Below are 14,709 nucleotides of genomic sequence, written 5' to 3'. Positions count from 1 at the left end.
GGATGCACACCTGTGCATTTCCATGTGGCCACAAACATGACCCTTGCACAGGTGTACACTGCAGTATGCCCATGTGAATGAGGCTTAGATCAACTTGTACTTTAAAAAGATGCATGGGGGAGATTTTTTTTTTTTTTTTTTGAAGAATCATCCTTGGATGCAGCATTGGTCCAATGCTGCATTTTTTGCTCTGGCACCTCTAAGGCTGGCCATACATTATACCATTTTCTTGTACAACTTTCCTTTAGATTTACCAAAACCATATAATGGGAGGTTAAACCGCAACACTTTAAATTTGTATGCAATCAGGTAGGCACCTTGCGCTACACAGTTGAAGGTAAAGCTAAAGAAAATTGAATAAGAAATTTGAAAACGCTGAGAACCGAGCAAACACCCCTGATCGCTCGGTTCTCACTCAGCACCTCTCTGCTCTGTCCCCCCACACTCACTGGAGCGCTAGGCTGTGGAGGGGGGCGCTCACGTTCCATTGTCGCAGTCTTGCCCGAGCCTGGACCTGTGATATCATCCGTCAGCGAACTTCAGCCCGCTGTCTGCAAAAAACAGGTCACAGGAGTGCAGAACGAATTGTACTCCTGTGATCCATAGGAGAAATATAGCCAAACGAGCTTTGGCTGTGCTCCTTTAACTGAATTAGCTAGGAACGCCATGTCAGGTTATGCATATTAAAACACAGGCTTCCTTTTAGCCATTTTAGATTTTACTTACACAATACAGCCAAGTTTAAACTGAGGTAACCCTGTTCCCCATTAACTAAATGATATATGTAGAAAAGGAATTTGTAACGTTATCCGCTATGCTAAGTGACATCTAAGACAGCCAGGCATTATTCAGTTCACTAGACCAACTCAATTCTGAAAAGGGACACTATTGGCAGACGTTTGTTTGTACCAGGGAAATGGTAATATGCCTCATTTCCATTGCCAAGTGCAGTAAAATCTTTGTAAAATACCAGTCTTGTTCATTTGGTTAAATTGGCTTTAGCAAAAAATCAATAAAAAAATAAAAATAATAATTTGTGAGGGTGACAGGGAATTATCTGCTATGATATTCATCATATTATCCAGATCATTATTTCTATGTGACCTATGGGTTTCAAGTGTTTATTGGAAAATTTTATCCAGAATGCCACCACATCTTCACTTAATGGTTTAAATAAGCCTGTGAACTGTTACTCTGGATGGGATAATTTTGTTTTTTCAAGGATACGATCTGCTAAAATGTAATTGGAAACTTCTCTTATGTGCTTACATAAGTTAACTAACCGATGAATGGCGTCTTGGCTATTTGAAAATGTGTAAAAACTTGCTATTTATATACATCCTGAGCAAATGGGTCAGCCGAGTACAAATCAACCCTTTTGCTTAGGCCTCTCCATGTTTCTGTAAAGCCTTCCTTTTAGGATATTTTGTTAAGAAGACTTGAGCACAAGTGCCTAGAAAAAAAAGTATAGACGAGTCACTGATCGCCTTGATATTGGGAATATTGAACACAGGACACCCAGCAGATTGGGACCTTCTTTACTAAACGAGCGCGTGCGCGTGTGCGTATATGTGTGTGCGCATGTATGCGTACGTGCATGTATGCGCGTACGTATGAGCGAGCGTGTATATGAGCATGTGTAAGGAATCAGGGGATTCCTGTGTATTTAAGGCGTTACTAAATCCAGGACCCTGCATTCACTGTATCTGGTCTCCCACAGTACAAAGAACGTGGAAATGCAATTATTTTAGAAAATATAAACTCCTAAATACCTTTTCTCATTAGACGTATATAGCAGTCTTGTGACTTCGATCATTATCTGCCCAAGCACTGGTTAAAGCTTGTAGGATGAGTTTTCATTCTCCTCTGACTGTCCTATGCTGCATGACCCCTGGCCCTCTGTCTGGACAGTGCCGATCACATGCACCCTCCCAAGGAAAAAAAAGCTGGCTGCACTTAAGGCCCCTTTCACACCTGTGACATGAAAGTCGCGCAATTTTGATGCAACCAAGTAATGTGTGTAATCTTGAGGTCTATGGACCTCAAAATCGCATCAAAGTTGGACCAAAAGACCAGGGACTACTTTGAAGTCACACAGATATGAATGGTACTCATTCAAAATCATGGGTTATAACTTGTCATGCAGCTTTGCAGTTCCAAGTCGCACAAGTGTGAAAGATTCAACACTTCATTTTTAATGATACTAATCTCTATGTGTATTGTTATTGGATTGAGAATGCATGTTTTATGCATAGCTCCCAACTTTCTGGGATGGGTTTGAGGGACACGTTAGAAAAAAGTTAAGACATAGGACACACCCTGCAACGACCCCTAAAAAAAGGAGAAATTTACAAAAAAATAAAAATATAGATGATTGGTTAAACCTAGCTTTTTTTACCACTACTATTCCTTTATATTGGCTTTTAGAATTAACAAATGCAGCAATTTGGATGAAAGATGGGTAGTGTATTTTATATACAACTATATAGATCAGACCAAAACGAGGGACAAATGAGGAGGATAGAGGAACAGTCCCTAGAAATCAGGGACAGTGGAGATCTATGATTTTATGTGTTTGCCCTGTATGAAAAATTTAAAGTTTTTTTTCTATGTATGCATTCAATTTTCTGGCCAACACTGTAGGGGTTTTTTTTTTTTTTTTTTTTTTACACACACACACACACACACACACACACACACACACACACACACACAATTGTGTTATTATTCTTTGTGATATTTATACAACTGCTCGGTTTGGTGGCTTATTTTAGTCAGGAGCACAGAATATTTTGTTATTGCAATTTTAAACCAACTACTGCATCTAAAATTTCAGAATTTGATTTCTTATTAAAACCATTTTTTACACAGTTCTAATTGAAAAGATGTGGCTGTAAGGACACATTAAAGCGGAGTTCAGAGGCGTAGTCAGGATCGGCATGCGGGCAACTGCAACTCAGAGCTCCCACAGGTTACCCCAATTTGACATGGACACCAGGTAGCTCTAGAACCTCTTGTGACCCCCACGGTACCTCCCCAGGTATGCTGGGATCCATGATGGTTACCCGGATAAAAAAAAAAAAAAAAAAAAAAGGACATCCAGCATCCCGAGATCCAAAATGGCACCACCACGGGCCTCCAGCAGTACGGACCGTGTGGCACAGAGAAGCCTATGGAATCCATGCGTAAACCTCCAAAAAACCCCAAGAACACTGGCAGGGGGTGGGGATCGGGGATCCCCTAAGGACATACGGTACTATGCATAGAAGTTGGCAGGCACACTGGTGCTCACAGACCCAGCAGAGGTGGGGGTAGGACCCGAAGGGGAAGCTCTGCAGAGCAGGAGGAAGACATAAGAGGAGCATACACAAAACACATGGGGGCATAGACAGGAGGTGGCAGCAGACAGTGGAGGAGAGGAATTTGAACAGCCGACCCTAGCTATGATTCTGAAAGCAGTTTATAAATGTACTGCCTTATTTAACATTACAAGAACATGTTGGTGGTCTGAAGGAGGAGGTGTCTCTGATAAGACAGGATCCTCAAAAGATCAGGGAGAGAACCACTGCTGCAGAAAGCAGGATAAGTGACATAGAAAAACTTCCTCCATTGATCAGATACACAATCTAATGCCAGGCTGGCTACAGCAGTCGATTGACATGCAGACAATCTTGAAAATAGGCTGAAATGCAACAATGTGCGCATAGTAGGTCTCCCTGAGAAAACAGAGGGTAGGGATCCCAGCAATTTTGGAAAAATGGCTGCTGGAGGTCTTTGGGAAGGAGTCATTTACTGCTCTGTACGCGGTGGAGAGAGACCCCACGAGGCCCTTGCCACCAGGGCACCCTCCCCACACCATTTTGGCACGCAAACTTTTTTGGGTACAGCATCGCACAACCGCGCAATTGTCAGTTAAATGCTGCAGTGCTGCATGGGAAAAAATGACCTGGTCATTAAAGGGCTAAATCCTTCTGAGGCTGACGTGTTTAAAAGGGTCTGTCCAATCAAAAACCCTACATATTATATACAGTAGATGACACTGAGGAAAATGTGACATTACAGAGCTCCCCACCAACTCCCTCCAGCTGAACCAATCAAAGACAGAGCTTCTTATCTTACACCAAAATCATAAGCCCGCAACCAAAACCTCCTGGTCTCCACCAACCGTCTTTGGGCAGACTATCTCCCCAAAGACCAAAGCGAAGAGTCTCGGGGTTATTTTAGACGCACAAATGTCAATGGATGCGCAAATAGGATCTGTAGTCAGTCGATCTCACCATCTGCTGCGCATGCTTCGCAGACTCATCCCTTTTATCCCAAAGAATGACAAAGCAGTGGTAGTTGGAACAATCATTAATTCACGACTGGACTATGCAAACTCGCTTTACATAGGATTACCACAATATCAACTTGCGCGATTACAACTGATCCAAAACACGGCGGCAAGGCTGATAACAGGAAAAAAACCCTGGGAATCCATTTCTCCTTCACTGAGGAGCTTACATTGGCTAACCGTAAAAAAAAATCGGATCACGTTCAAGACCCTTTGCCTCACCCACAAATGCGTGCATAGAGAAGCTCCGCAATACCTAATGGAGAAAATAAATCATTACACACCAAACCGCAGTCTTCGATCAGCCAACAAAAACCTCCTCCTCGTGCCCAAAGCCCGGTATAAATCCAAGGGTGATCGGAGATTCGCTGTCCAAGGGCCTCGGCTATGGAATGCTCTACCAATCAACATCCGCCTGGAAGAAAATCACCTGGCTTTTAGGAAAAAACTCAAGACCTTCCTCTTTTAGCAGATGATCAAAGCTCGCCACAGCGCCTAGAGGCGATTCAGTTCGCATTGTGCGCTATACAAGTATTTCATTCGTTCATTCATTCAGAGCTCAATGTGTTTGTAAAACTGCTTCCAAATGCTTACAAAAAAAAAAAAAAATAATAATAATAATTTAATATAATTTAAATCTTTGCCAGTGAATAAAATTTGCATCAAACCTAAATAGCCAAAACAAAATAAAGCCCCATTTTGGTTACAACCTACTACATCTTCCTACTGAGTGTGACCATCATATAGAAAAACGGAAATTACAAATGCATGGTAGAAATGGTTTTGACTTCTATGGTCAACATCCTGTATCTATGGACAAGTTAATCTTTTGGCTCAGTAAATGCTAGGTATGTGGTAGTGGAATGTGGTTCCATGCAATGTCAAAGGTGAAGTGCACCATATTGGCTTCCATGAGCGTCAAATCATTTTGTATATATAACCCAAACAGACTGGGAGGAAATCTACATCTCCCCATTTAAAATAGAGCTAGATTGATATCTATCTCCAATCACTACACTCCCATACTGTATAAGCTTTAACATTTAAATGCAATTTTAAGTCATGCTCAATATTTTTAAATCTGCAACCTTCAATGTTTGTTCAATAGCTGCATATCATCTAGTAATGAGCTCACGCAGCCCTCAAACAACAAAGTTTCCACTCTTACCTTCATTATCGGAAATGAACAGAAACCTGGTGGCAGCTTACACACTGGTGATCTAAAACAAGCCATCTCTGCCACAAACCTGCACATGTATGAGCAGAGACATGAAATACAACAGATTTCAGCATCATCATGACAGTAGGGTCGTATTAGGGAAAACCGAGATGAAAACATCAGACGTGCTTATTATGTTGTGTAGAGTATATCCAGTCAAATCTGGGAGAATTCTCTTTACTTTGTTAGAGACCCAACAGGAACTCTCTAGGTGAAGGTAACATTTAAAGCTCCTCCTTTCTTGCCTCAACTGATGACAAAAAAAAACCTAAATGCCCTTTCTACTTACCTAAAGTCATAGCCATGTGATGTTCTAGTCTTCTCTTCTGTTTATATAGGGTGAGGTCCACTGACTGACGTGGAGACTCATTGGCAGTCCAGCAGCAGGGTTCTCTCAGAATGCAGAAGGGGCCACCATCACCAGGGGTCTGTCAAGAAGTGGCTGGTGCAGGAACATCTGCACTGCTAGATTAGTGGACCATGCACCTGGAAATGTTGGTGGTGAGGGACTAGGGCAATGGGTTTAGGCAAGTATATCTTGCTTCACAAGGTCTTGGGGAAAAAAAATAAAAAATGGTTTGGGGTTTCACATTTTTCATCGGGGCAACACAGACCTTTGTTAAAGTCACAGGCTACATCTGTCAGCTACAAGTCGATTATTGTGCAGTTAACACATAAATGTGTTTTATTGACCTTGGGTCTGCCATTTGGTTACTGTTTATCAAACAAACCACCAGCAGTAATCACATGTAACACTGTGGTTAGCAAGTTGTGCGTGTGGCTAAGAGAAGTGAGAGGGCCCATTTTGATGTAGGGAATATGCGCCCGGAAACGCAGGGTTTAATTACAAAACAAAAACGCCAGTCTGTGGCTGCACATAAACCAGTTGTGTTCAGCTTCCCAGCCCTCTGATTTCTCAGCACAAACTAACCTAGCGTGCGCCACCGAGTCATCTGGAGATCCTCCTCCACTTCAAAAGGAAATGAGCAGCAATGGTACCATTCATTCACATTCTCCTTGATGCCTCCTACCAGTAATCATAACAAGGTTACTCTCATGTCATAGCACTAAGCTCCTGAATGTTTAGCATTTTTGCAAATGAGAAAACAGCTGTAGCCCAAATTATGACTTTTACTTCCTTGCTGGATTCTGCATCTGGTGCCTGTGTTTTTCCAAGGCTGCGGACATATTCACTTTTACTTTGAGGAGGAAACATTGACATAATTACACTAAATAAAAAGAATAGTTGTATTATTCAGAATAAAAGAATACAGATAAAGATGGAAAATCTAGACTCAAAACATGTATGAATAGCAGCAATCAGCCAATCAAAAAGTAAACAATATTCAGACGCAGACTGCAACAAGCAGGTCGGCCAGCAACAAGATTTAGTATTCAATTTGTATGGCGCTCCAGGGTCTTAAAATTGTTGTTCCATGCAATCCAGGCTTCAAGAATAAGGGCCATGGTTTCAGCTTGGCATATGTGGTAGAGGTGACCATTACTTCTTATTGCCCCTTACTAACCGATCCGTAACTGTTGCCCCTCTGCCAGTCTCTTCACTGGCTTCCTCAAATGTATAAAATTCAAAATACTAACCAAAACAAGGCCACCCACAACATCTCCCCAGCTACAGCACCAATCTCATCTGCAGATATCGCCCAAAGCATCCTCTCCGCACCTCCTGCACTCCATCTCCCTTGTTACCTCTTCCGATGCTTGCCTCCAGGACTTAGAGTAGAGGTCGGCCGATATGAGTTTCTCTGGCCGATTCCAATATTTAGAAACTGTGGCGGGCGATGGCCGATATATGATGCCGATTTTTTTTTGGGACGATATGTTAGGTCAATTTTTTTCCCCCCCCGAGTGCTTTCACACTAAGGAGATGCGCTGGCAGGATGTTAAAAATAAAATAAAAATAATGTCCTGCAAGCAGCATCTTTGGAGTGGTGTATACCGCTCCCCCACCACTCCTGCCCATTGAAATGAATGGGCACCGCTGCCGAAGCGCTGCTAAGCAATTCGGCAGCAGCACTACACGGGTGCATTTAACCCTTTCATCGGCCACTAGCTGGGTTAGAAGAGCCTCGCTAGCAGCTGAATAGCCCCGCTAAAATGACGGTAAAGCGCCGCTATAACTAGCAGCATTTTACCGTAAAGGCCTGCCCGCTCCAGTGTGAAAGCTGAACACACACAGGCTGATCATAAGCATCTTTTGTGTCTGAAAACTTCTGGAAGGTGAGCAGGCAGTTCACACTGAGGTGGTGGTGGTAGTAATGTTCTGCCTGCACTTTTCATAATTTCATCTTTTAATTTTTTTTTTATGATCACGGTCTAAGGACTTTTACTACAGGTTTTTTTTATTTTTTTTATCATTGTGGTAATTGGACATTATGGACAATAAACTAGATGTAAATACATATTTTTTTTTATCCAGGTACAGTATATAAGGGCGCTCAGACCATCAGGACTAGGCAGACAGTCTATTTAAAACAGAAGTGGTGATAATAGGTTGTCTACACTAAAAGCAGCACTTCAAGAGGAGCAGTCTAGTACAAACAAAAAGCAAAAAAGGTGCCTCTAAGTGTAGAATTAAAATCATTTAATATTCCCAAAGGATTAAAAAGAACTTACAGGATCTGAAGAGTTAAAAAGCATGTCATTATTAGTGCAGGTGATCCGGCGAAGTAAGGAGGTCCCAAGTGTAAGGTTCTCAGGGCTGTTCAATGCTTTGTACTGTAAGAGCTGGTTCACACAGAGGCGACTCAGATCCGGCTTCAGGTCGCCCCTAGTCACCTCAGGTCGGACAACATGTAAAAATCAATGTAAGTGAATGAGAGCAGTCTTAATGCACACTACTGAAGTCACTCCGACTTCAGAAAAGGTTACTGTACTAGTTCAATCCGACTTGTAGGCGACCGGTACCCATTGATTTCAATGCAGGTCGCCTCCAAGTCGGATCTCCGTCTATACGGAGGCGACTGACAGAATTATCAGCTCTCAAGAGGGAACTCCAAGCCAAAATGTAAAAAAAAAAAAAAAAAAAAAAAAAAAAAAAAAAACACACACAAGGGTTAAAATAGTTTATTGCACAGCTCCGGTGGTCTTCTATCCGTCTTCGGGGGTCTTTTCGCCAGACTCCTCCGCCATCTTCTGCTAGCTCTTTTACTAGCGGAGGAGCCCGGCTTTCTTCTTCCGGCCGCCACCCTCTTCTTCCGACTTCGGGGGTCTTGGCCCCCTCTTCGGTTCTTATTGCCCGTCATGTTGCCTCGTTGCTGTCTCTGCTCACAATGACAAGGGGCACGGAGTGCGGCGACTTATATAGGGACATCACCGGATGTCCCTATACAAGTCGCCGCGCCCCTGCCATTGTGACCGGAGGCAGCGACGTGGCAACATCTGAAGAGAAGAACAGAAGACGGTGACAGTAGACCGGGCCACCGCCTGTAAAAGAGCTAGAAGAAGGCATGGTGGCCCGGCAAGAAGAACCGAAGAGGGGGACAAGACCCCTAAAGTCGGAAGAAGAGGGCGGCGGCCCGCAGAAGAAAGCAGGGCTCCTCCGCTAGTAAAAGAGCTAGCAGAAGATAGCGGAAGAGTACGGCGAAAAGACCCCCGAAGATGGATAGAAGACCCCCGGAGCTGTGCAATAAACTATTTTAACCCATGTGTGTTGTGTTTTTTTTTTTCACAGGTGAATGGGTAGTGGTACATTGTACCCCATACTCATTCACATAGGGTGGGGGGCCGGGATCCGGGGGCCCCCGGATTGCAATAAGCCCCCCGCCCGCAGACCCCGACAACCAACGGCCAGGGTTGTCAGGAAGAGGCCCTTGTCCTCATCAACATGGGGACAAGGTGCTTTGGTGTAGGGGGGCCGCAAACCTGAAGTAGTCATCAAGAAGTGGGCGGGTACAAAAGTAAAGTTTTTACTTTTGTACCCCGCCCCCTTCCTGTGTAGCTAGTATAAAATGATGCATGTATACACTCATAGCCATTAGGTTGACAAAGGAACCAGACGTTCCGAAACGTGTCCCTTCTTGATGACTACGGACAGCTTGCGGTCCACACTGGCTGCCGTCCCGGCCGCTGACGTCACTTCCGGAAGCTCCATCTTCCACAGATTCTGACAATGTGTTTGTCTGCTGGCTTAGTGTAATTTGCGGGGCTCACGACATCTCCCTGCTGGTGACCCTGGGACTTTACAGTACAAAGCATTGAAAAGCCCTGAGAACTTTACATACACTTAGGACCTCCTTACTTCGCCGGATCACCTGCACTAATGATGACATGCTTTTTAACTCTTCAGATCCTGCAAGTTTTTTAATCCTTTGGGGATATTAAATGATTTTAATTCTGCACTTAGAGGCGCCTTTTTTTCTTTTTATATATTTATTACTGTGGAATGGCTTTATAGGTTCTAGCGCACTATCAATTTAAAGCATGGTGCAGTATCAATCTGAGGTCATTACTAGTATTCAAAAAAAAGAAAGAACAAAAATAAATGTAAGCATAGTGAAGGGCTTAAACCCATGCATCCTGTAAATCTTCACCTCCAAATCGCCTGTCAGTTGTGAAACATTACAGTCTGAAAGAAAATTTCACAAGCTATGGGATGAAAGATGTTAGTTGAATATATTATAAAATAAGAAATAAAGATCTAGCTTTGTGAATTCCCCCATATTGTGATTTTTTTTTTCCGTTTTTTGCACATTTTAACATGTATCCTATGCATTGTGGGGGAGGGATTACTTTGCTGGTGGCGTTTAATGTGCTAGCCAGGTGCTGGCCATTAATGTGAAATTCTGGTGACCTTTTACTTTAGTTCAGGCATGCTGTTATTTTTAGGACACTGCTGGTCTATAAACCCCAAGTTTAAAGGTAATCCATCATAGACGCGCTGCTTTGCCACATGCAAACAAATAGAAAATATCCATTAACAGGGTAGTAGAGCTAAGAAAAATAGCACATTTCCTCTTTGGCTCTAACATTGAGAAAAGTGAAGAGCTTTGTATTGATCTTTTCCCTAGGGAGATGTATCTGTACTCTAAAAATGGATGTAGATGGGTTTAGAAATGTCATTGTTGCCAATTCCACATGCAGAAGAAACATAAGTGAATAAACTGGCAATCACTTTTTTTTTTTATCAACCGGAAATGTCTGCTTCATAACAGGCATCGAAGACCCAGAGAACAGACCGCTCAAAACTCGCGGCCCAGAGAACAGACGCCACAGATCTCCGAATAGGTTTTTTAGGGGAAAAAACTGTTACTGTAAAGGACAGACAAATTATTTTACAACACAGGTAAAGCTGGCCATACACTAGAAGGCTTTGCAAAGGAATGTTCATATTGGGTGGCACAGTGGTGTAATGGGAGGTACTCTCGCTGCTTCGAATTCTGATGCGCTCACTAAGTTTCAAAAACTATTTATATCCAAAGCTGATCTTAGGCTAGCCATTTGCCTTGGAATCTTTGCTAGTGATGTGACCAAGATAAATATATGGCATAAAGTGTGTGACAAATCCCAAGCACAGAGACAGTTAGCCCTTGTACACACGTGTGGTCTGCATCGGACTGTTTCCGTCGGAATATCCGACGGACCAACTTTTCCAACAAAATGCTCCGATCGGACATACTCCGATAATGTGCCTACTCCGACGCATGCTCAGATCAAAGCCATTGGCTACTAGCCTGAACGTAGTCCCATCCTAACGAAATAACGTCATCGCGTTATGTACAATCGGATTTTCCGACAACTTAGTCCGACCGTGTGTATGCAACATCACTTCCGGAATTAATCCGTCGGAATTACTGGTTATCGGAATCTCCGACCGTGTGTACAAGGGCTTAGAGTCATACAAATTGCAGAGTGAGGAATACTCTCCAATAATCAACACATTAGGTCTGTTCAGGGTTGTGTGTATTACCAACATCTCTAGTACTTCTACAAATACATTTCTCCCCTGGGACTTATTAATGACAATGAAAAAAACCATTACATATTATATTCATACAATTTTTAAATATATTCACATGAAAAAAACAGCTGTTCAGGCATAGGGCTACATCCTACAAATGAGTGACACCGAATCAAAATACTCATGATGGGGAGAAAATTTTAATATAATATATAATATAATATAATATAATATAATATATATTTTATTTATAGTGTCCCCTTCTAGAGAAGCCCAAGACATTTCAATTTGTTCTTTATAAATCTTCAAGGGGAAGGTTATTACAATCTATGAAAGAGTTACGTAACCTACTGTAAGAAACTATTAAACACATAGCACACAGCAGTAGGATGGACCAGTTATGGAAGAGACTGCACATTTTCATCAACTGCCTCTGAACCTACACTATTGTCCACTGAAATCTATTTTTAGGCCTGAAAAATCACAACACATGTGTGCGAGCACACACACACACACACACACACACACACACACGTACCCCTACGAGTGACACGCAGATACCCATCAGGTCTCTGAAATCGGAAGAGCAATAAGTGATCAGTGGGAAAATGACAGCCTTTCACCAATGAAGCCATGCCAACAGTGCTAGCCTACTGCCATGTTCCAAGGTTTGATTGTCTGAACTGCATGCATTGTGAATCGTACCATAAATGTTATCCTAGAAAGGGGGAACACCATTATGAGATGGCTAGCAGAGTGATGAAAACTCCCTAATCAAAAGTGTAATCACGGTTCCCCTAAAGCAAAAACTTTTGGTTAGTTTGAATGACGAGGGGTTAGAACAGTCATTCTCAACCAGGATTCCTCTTCTGGTTCCTCCAGAAATTGCTAGGGGTTCCTTGAGCTTTGACTGATGAACCACCTATTTGATGATGCCTACAGAGTTCAAAGTTCAGCACCACTTAGAAAAGCCAGCAGCATGACACCAAATATCTTTTTAGCTGTCTTTGAGGGTGGCATTCTAAACACCACTTTAAGAGGGACATTCTTCCTATTGACCACTAATATAAAGGAGCATTGTTCCTATTAAGCCCTGATGATTTGGTTTTAGTAAGGGTTCCTCAAGACATGAACATTTTTGGGGTTCCTCTAGGGGTAAAACGTTGAGAAGGCCTGGGTTAGAATGTTTGTCAAGCTTTTTTTTTTTTTTTTACTGCTGTCCAAGTCCCCACCAGGAGATCCACTCTGTATGCCCTGGTGAAAATCATTCCAGTATTGAAAGAGATTCCAAAATTTTGGCTGTCACCACAACAGGAATAGAGATTCCAATGGTGACACGTTACAGTAACAAAATGTTTAAGAATATTTAGCTTGCATTAAAGAGATTGTCTCATTTAGGATTGTGTCTACAGGAGAGGAAGTGAGCAGAAATCGCCAATAAGACACAGATGGCAAAAAAAATATCAGGGGTTTAACCCAATTCCTACTCCATAAAAAAAAATAAAAAAAAAAAAAACACACACACACACACACACACACACACACACACACTCTCCATAAATATTTACACAGTAGATTCAGGCTGGGTTCACAATTGTGCGATGCCAGAAATTCACACTGCATTGCTGTGCAGATCACATGCGATGTCCGTGTGATGCAAAGGAATGATGAAATCGCACATACATATCTCAATTTGAAATCCACTTCAATACATTTAGTGGACGCTGAGAAATCACGTTATTGAACATGGAATCAAGGGTCAGGAAGAGTTAGACCATGGATACACACAACTGTTTACTCGCTTCAAAGAGAAGCAGAATTACCACTTTGCTCCATAAATCTTTCCACAAAAGAGCAATCAAAAACAGTCCCATCACAGTAGCCTCATGTTTACAACCCAATATCTACCTTTACTGCAGTTTGTTTAAACTTCCCAACCAAAGTACACAGTTTACTATGAGATTTTTCCTTTTAAAAACGGCAGCCACATGAAGTGGAAAGACTCCAACATATAGTAATTTCATTCAAAACACATGCTCACAGCTAATATATGCCTAGGAATTCCAGAAGCAGCGGCTCCTGGGCTATCCCCGAGCCACACTAACATGAAAGCTGCCAAATGCGAATGGAAAGAACAGAGAAGAGGCCTCCTGTGGCTTTACCACCCCAGAGAGGTTTATGTGTTTCTGCTTATCCCGGGACACAACACAAACCATGCCAAATGGCCCAAAGGGACTGTAGAGAAGGGGAGGGGGAAGAGCTTAAGAAACAAATATTAGATTTAAAAGCAGAGTAGGACCCCTTTCACACTGCAGCGCAGTTAAAAAGCTGGTCGTTTTTGTGGCGCTTTTCAGGGCAGATTTTTTTTTTTTAAGGTCACGTGACCAGAAAAAAAAAAGGGGGGGGGCCAGTTTTGCAAGCGCTGCCCATTCTTTTAAATGGGCTGGGGAATTTTGAGAGGGATATTTATAACCCTCCCAAGCTGCCCCAAAGATGCTGCTTGCAAGACTTTTCCCAACGCACTGCCCGAGTATGAAAGCACTCATTACAAAAGAATGGGAGGCAGTTTTTAGAGGCAATTTCTAGCGCTAAAACGCCATAAAACTGCCTCAGTGTGAAAGGGGTCTAAGAGCCCTTAAAAAAAAAAAAAAAAATGAATTACGTTAGAAGCATCTTTTTAGATCCATACAATTAGAGGCGCACTGAAAGGAAAATTTGGTGTCGAAACCAAAAAACGCAGGGCGCACACAGAATATGACAGTTTTAAAAATGATTAATATCAAAAAAATAAAAAATTATAATGAGAGATATATATATCTTTTTCCCCTGGACTTTAATTAATATCAATAATTGAAATATGAATTTGTCGGCCATTATCAGTACCTTTAGTGCAAGAACAGTTCAAGAGAAAATGTATCCCTTTAAATTCAATCAAGATTGGGAGAGTAAGCCTCAAGGGATTATAGTTCCAAAAAGAGGAAAAAGGAAGGATTATAAGAAAAAGGTACCCTCATCCTAGTGAACTGAAAATTGAGGGGTAGAGACAGTTCCCCAAACTAGTCTCCACTGAGAAAATAAGGACTATATCTTGGCACCAATAGGACAATACACACGTTAGATAAAAAATTGTATTTTACATAAAAAAAAAAAAAAATTAAAAAAAAAAAAACACACACGATTTCCAATAATCAAGGAGTGTTGATACAGTTATGTAGATACTTAATATGCTCCTTGGTTGGA

At 42.0% G+C, this 14,709-nt stretch overlaps 1 protein-coding gene across 1 annotated transcript in view; it reads right to left on the bottom strand.

Moving 5' to 3' along the window:
• The window catches only part of STOX1 (storkhead box 1), a 92,548-nt gene that overhangs the window by 18,720 nt on the left and 59,119 nt on the right, over positions 1 to 14,709 (bottom strand). The gene's annotated exons all lie outside the window — the stretch shown is intronic.

Source organism: Lithobates pipiens, unplaced genomic scaffold (genome assembly GCF_037356315.1).
Source record: "Lithobates pipiens isolate NorthernLeopardFrog02 unplaced genomic scaffold, aLitPip1_a1.2 Scaffold_25, whole genome shotgun sequence".
Classification (NCBI taxonomy): domain Eukaryota; kingdom Metazoa; phylum Chordata; class Amphibia; order Anura; family Ranidae; genus Lithobates; species Lithobates pipiens.
This window is presented reverse-complemented; position numbering and strand designations above follow the sequence as displayed.